Genomic DNA, 6,307 nt, shown 5'->3' with positions numbered 1-6,307 from the left:
CAATTAGTTGTAGAACAGATTTCAGAGTTTAGTATGGGTTACAATTCCACAATTTTAGGTTTTACTTCTAGCTGCTCTCAGATACTGGAGACTAAAAGAAATATCAATTTAATGATTCAGCAATCATATTCATTATTAAACTCTACCTTCTCTGTATAACTCCATCATCATCTTTGATCTTTCTATCCCACTCTTTAGGGGTAGTTGGGCTATGGCATTCTAACTTTTTCATGTTTGAAGGGGCTGCCAATAATATGGGGTAGGGAGATGGAACTAGCTGATGTTCTGAAGAGGCTGGGCCTTCTAGGTTTCAGGACTTATCTGGTCCAGGGACCCATCTGGAGGTTGTAGGTTTCTGGAAAGTTAGCCTAGTGCATGGGACCTTTGTAGAATCTTATATATTGCCCTAGGTATTCTTTAGGATTGGATAGAATTGTTTTAGTTGGATGGAATTGTTATGAATGGTAGCAATGTCTAACTGAAGCTTGCATAAGAGTGACCTTCAAAGCAACCTCTCAACTCTGTTTGAACTCTCTCAGCCAGAAAGATTTCTTTTTAAACAACCAAGTGCAAAGTTTTAGTGCCCAACTAGATACTCAGCTATCCAAAACACTCAACTCTTCAGAATCATTGAACCTCTAAGTTTTCCTATTGTCATGGTTAGGGACAGGTGTCAACTTGGCCAAGTTGTGGTACCTGTTCATCTGATTGGGCAAGCACTGGCCTGACTGTTGCAATGAGGACATTTCATAGGATTAGGTCATGATCGCGTCAGCTACATCCACAGCTGATTCCATTTGTAATCAGCCAAAGGGGAGTGTCTTCTGCAATTAGTGATGTTAAATGCAATCATGGGAAGCCTTTTAAGGAGGACTCAGAGGAGACAGGCCCCATTCCTGCTTTGGCTGGTGAGCCTCTCCTGCGGAGTTCATCCAGGCCATCCATTGGAGTTTCATCGGCTTCGCAGCATGCCCTGTGGATTTTGGACTCTGCGTTCCTACGGTCACATAGACACTTCCATAAATTTTATATTTGCAAGTGTTCCCTGTTGATTCTGTTTCTCTAGAGAACCCTAACTAATACATCTTGGTACCAGGAATGGTTCTTAAGGAACAGAATCTTAAAAATGGGTTTTTATGAATGGTTTTCTACTCTAACTGGACTCAGAGACACTAAGGACTCTGATTCCCATAATCAGAATAACACTCCCAATCCATGGACTGAGTTGGCAAAGGAGATAGTCAAAATATCATCATTCGATTCTCCTAATGCTTTACTTGTATGAAGCCAGGCTCTGGGGGATAATGTTTTTGACACCTTTACAGAGTTTTGTAGAAATAAGAGTTATAGAGATGTTGGTTGGTTGTTGTTAGATACACTGTCTACATTAAAGGGTGAAAGGGATGGGCTTAAGGCTTCAAATGAGAAGCTTAAGCGCCATCTGAAAGATGTAGAGGTTTCTATGAGTATCCTGAAGGAAAATCTTATTTCCTATAGCCGTATACTTGAGATCTCTGAAAATCAGACTCAGAATCTTATTGTTAGAGTAGCAACTTTACAACGTAAACTGAAATCTCAGTCTTGCATGGTGTCTGCCGTTAAAGTGAGGGCATTGATTGGAAAGGAGTGGGACCCTAAAAAATGGGATGGGGACATATGGATTGATAATGATGTTGGGGGTGAGGTTGAAAGCCTAGACCATGCTGAGCCTTCTTTAGATAACCCTGTAATAGTCTACCCTGAGGACATAGCCGCCCCACCTCCAGCCTGCCTTGAGGAATTGGCCACCCAACCTCCTCCTGAAGGGATTAGCCCTAGAGTTATTAACCCTGTTTCACCAGATGAAACTGCAAATGAAAGCCCTGAAGCAAATGGCTTGGAAGATATTTCTAATTCTTTTCATGACCCACCCCCACCACCCCTCATTTCTTCTAGACCTATAACTAGACTAAAGTCCCAACAGGCCCCTAAAGGTGAGGTACAAAGTATCACACATGAGGAGGTACGTTATACTTCAAAAGAACTGTGTGAGTTTTCCAATTTATATAGACAGAAATCAGGGGAATATGTGTGGCAATGGATTTTAAGAGTGTGGGATAATGGTGGGAGGAATATAAGGCTGGATCAGGCTGAATTTATTGATATGGGCCCACTAAGCAGAGATTCTGCATTCAATGTTATAGCTAGAGCAGTTAGAAAAGGTGTTAACAGCTTGTTTGGGTGGTTGGTTGAAACATGGATCAAAAGGTGGCCAACATTACCTGAGGTTGAAATGCCAGAACTGCCCTGGTATAATGTAGATGATGGGATCCAGAGGCTTAGAGAGATTGAGATGTTAGAGTGGATTTATCATGCAAAGCCTGCTCTTACACCCCAGGAATGTCCAGAGGATGCACCTTTTACCAGAACAGTGAGAAATAAGTTTGTGAGACTAGCACCATCATCCCTCAAGAGCTCTGTGGTTGCACTTCTCTGTAGGTCAGATACTACTGTAGGAACTGCTGTCACTGAGCTGGAATCCTTAAACACAATGGGGATGACAGGATCCCGAGTTGGCAGAAGCCAGGTGGCAGCACTTAATCACCAAAGACAGGGTAGACACGGCTATTATAATAGACAACAAACTCAAAGGAGGCATCAAAATTATATGACACGCAGAGATTTGTGGCATTGGCTAGTAAATCATGGGGTGCCTAGAAATACAATAGAAGGGCAGTCTACTAAATTCTTGTTGGAGCTGTATAAACAAAAGAGTTCTAGGTCAAGGGAACAGAAGTCTAACCTGAATTACAAAAACACAGAGTCACGGCCCCTTAATCAATTTCCAGACTTGAAACAGTTTACAGACCCTGAGCCCCTTGAATGAAGGGGAGGCCAGGTCCCTATGGGGGAGAAACCTGTTACACTGCCACAAATTTATACTGTTAACCTTCCTCTAAGTCTTCCCCAAGGAGACCGATGGCCTTTTACCAGGGTAACTGTGCACTGGGGAAAAGGAAATGATCAGATATTTCGGGGATTATTAGACACTGGTTCAGAAGTGACATTAATTCCAGGGGACCCAAAACGTCACTCTGGACCACCAGTCAGAGTGGGGGCTTATGGAGGCCAGGTGATCAATGGAGTTCTAGCTCAGGTCCGTCTCACAGTGGGTCCAGTGGGCCCCCAGACCCATCCTGTAGTTATTTCCCCAGTTCCAGAATGTATAATTGGCATAGACATACTAAGCAACTGGCAGAATCCCCATGTTGGTTCTCTAACTCGTGCAGTGAGGGCTATTATGGTGGGAAAGGCCAAGTGGAAGCCACTAGAACTGCCCCTACCAAGCAAAATAGTAAATCAAAAGCAATACCATATTCCTGGAGGGATTGCAGAGATTACTGCCACTCTTAAGGACTTGAAAGATGCAGGGGTGGTGATTCCAACCACATCCCTGTTCAACTCTCCTATTTGGCCTGTGCAGAAAACAGATGGGTCTTGGAGAATGACAGTGGATTATCGTAAACTCAACCAGGTGGTAACTCCAATTGCAGCTGCTGTTCCAGATGTAGTATCATTGCTTGAGCAAATCAATACATCCCCTAGTACCTGGTATGCAGCTATTGATCTGGCAAATGCTTTTTTCTCAATAGCTATTAATAAGGACCACCAGAAACAGTTTGCTTTCAGCTGGCAAGGTCAGCAATATACTTTCACTGTCCTACCTCAAGGGTATATCAACTCTCCAGCCCTATGTCATAATCTTGTTCGCAGAGAACTTGATCGTTTCTTCCTCCCACAAGACATCACACTGGTCCATTATATCGATGATATCATGTTGATTGGACCTAGTGAGCAAGAAGTAGCAACTACTCTAGATTTACTGGTAAGGCATTTGCGTGTCAGAGGATGAGAGATAAATCCAACAAAAATACAGCGGCCTTCCACCTCAGTAAAATTTCTAGGTGTCCAGTGGTGTGGGGCATGTTGAGATATCCCTTCTAAGGTGAAGGGTAAATTGCTGCATCTGGCCCCTCCCACAACCAAAAAAGAGGCACAACGCCTAGTTGGTCTTTTTTGGATTTTGGCGACAACATATTCCTCATTTGGGTGTGCTACTCCGGCCCATTTATTGAGTGACCAGAAAAGCTGCTAATTTTGAGTGGGGACTGAACAAGAGGAGGCTCTGCGACAGGTACAGGCTGCTGTGCAAGCTGCTCTGCCACTTGGGCCGTATGATCCAGCAGATCCAATGGTGCTGGAAGTGTCAGTGGCAAATAGAGATGCTATCTGGAGCCTTTGGCAGGCCCCTATAGGAGAATCACAATGCAGACCCTTAGGATTTTGGAGCAAAGCCTTACCATCTGCTGCAGATAACTACTCTCCTTTTGAGAAACAGCTTTTGGCCTGCTACTGGGCCTTAGCAGAGATTGAACGCTTAACCATGGGCCACCAAGTTACCATGAGACCTGAGTTGCCTATCATGAGTTGGGTGTTGTCTGACCCACCAAGCCATAAAGTTGGGCGTGCACACCAGCACTCTATTGCAAAGTGGAAATGGTATATACGAGATAGAGCCAGAGCAGGTCCTGAAGGCACAAGTAAGTTACATGAAGAAGTGGCACAAATGCCCATGGTTTCCACTCCTGCTGCCACATTACATTCTCTTTCCCAGACCAGAGCTATGGCCTCTTGGGGAGTTCCTTACAGTGAATTGACTGAGGAAGAAAAAACTCGGGCCTGGTTTACAGATGGTTCAGCACGATATGCAGGTACCACCCGAAAGTGGACAGCTGCAGCATTACAACCCCTTTCTGGGGTGTCCTTGAAGGACAGTGGTGAGGGGAAATCCTCCCAGTGGGCAGAACTTCGAGCAGTGCACCTGGTTGTTCATTTTGCTTGGAAGGAAAACTGGCCAGAGGTGCGTTTGTATACTGACTCATGGGCTGTTGCTAATGGTTTGGCTGGATGGTCAGGGACTTGGAAAGACCATAATTGGAAAATTGGTGACAAAGAGGTCTGGGGAAGAAGTATGTGGATAGACCTTTCTGAGTGGGCTAAAAACATGAAGATATTTGTGTCCCATGTGAATGCACACCAGAGGGTGACTTCAGCAGAGGAAGATTTTAATAATCAAGTGGATAAGATGACCCGTTCTATGGATACCAGTCAGCCTCTTTCCCCAGCAACTCCTGTTATTGCCCAATGGGCTCATGAACAAAGTGGTCATGGTGGTAGGGATGGAGGTTATGCATGGGCTCAGCAACATGGACTTCCACTCACCAAGGCTGACCTGGCTACAGCCACTGCTGAGTGCCCAATCTGCCAGCAGCAGAGACCCAAACTCAGCCCCCGATATGGCACCATTCCCCGAGGTGACCAGCCAGCTACATGGTGGCAAGTTGATTACATTGGACCATTCCCTTCATGGAAGGGGCAGCGATTTGTTCTAATTGGAATAGACACATACTCTGGATATGGGTTTGCTTTCCCTGCATACAATGCTTCTGCCAAAACTACTATCTATGGGCTTACAGAATGCCTTATCCATCGTCATGGTATCCCACATAGCATTGTTTCTGATCAAGGAACACACTTCACAGCAAATGAAGTGCGGGAATGGGCACATGCTCATGGAATTCTCTGGTCTTACCATGTTCCCCATCATCCAGAAGCAGCTGGATTGATAGAACGGTGGAATGGCCTTTTGAAAACTCAATTACGGTGCCAACTAGGTGGCAAAACTTGAAAGGCTGAGGTAATGTTCTCCAGGAAGCTGTGTATGCTCTGAATCAGCATCCGCTGTATGGTGCTGTTTCTCCCATAGCCAGGATCCATGGGTCCAGGAACCAAGGGGTGGAAATGGGTGTGGTGCCACTCACTATTACTCCTAGTGATTCACTAGGAAAATTTTTGCTTCCTGTCCCTGCTACCCTGAGTTCTGCTGGTCTACAGGTTTTAGTTCCAAAATGGGGTGTGCTTTCTCCAGGAGAAACAACAGTGATACCACTGAACTGGAAATTAAGATTGCCACCTGGCCACTTTGGGCTACTTATGCCTCTGGATCAACACACCAAGAAGGGGATTACATTATTGTCTGGGGTAATTGACCCTGACTATCAGAAGGAAGTAGGACTGCAACTACATAATGGAGGTAAAGAAGAGTTTTCTTGGAATATAGGAGATCCCCTGGGGCGTCTATTAGTACTACCATGCCCTGTGATTAAAATCAATGGAAAACTGCAACAACACAATCCAGGCAGGACCACTAATGGCTCTGAGACTTCAGGAATGAAGGTTTGGGTCACCCCACCAGGCAAAGAACCAC

This window comes from Tamandua tetradactyla, chromosome 22 (genome assembly GCF_023851605.1).
Source record: "Tamandua tetradactyla isolate mTamTet1 chromosome 22, mTamTet1.pri, whole genome shotgun sequence".
In the NCBI taxonomy this organism is placed as follows: domain Eukaryota; kingdom Metazoa; phylum Chordata; class Mammalia; order Pilosa; family Myrmecophagidae; genus Tamandua; species Tamandua tetradactyla.
This window is presented reverse-complemented; position numbering follows the sequence as displayed.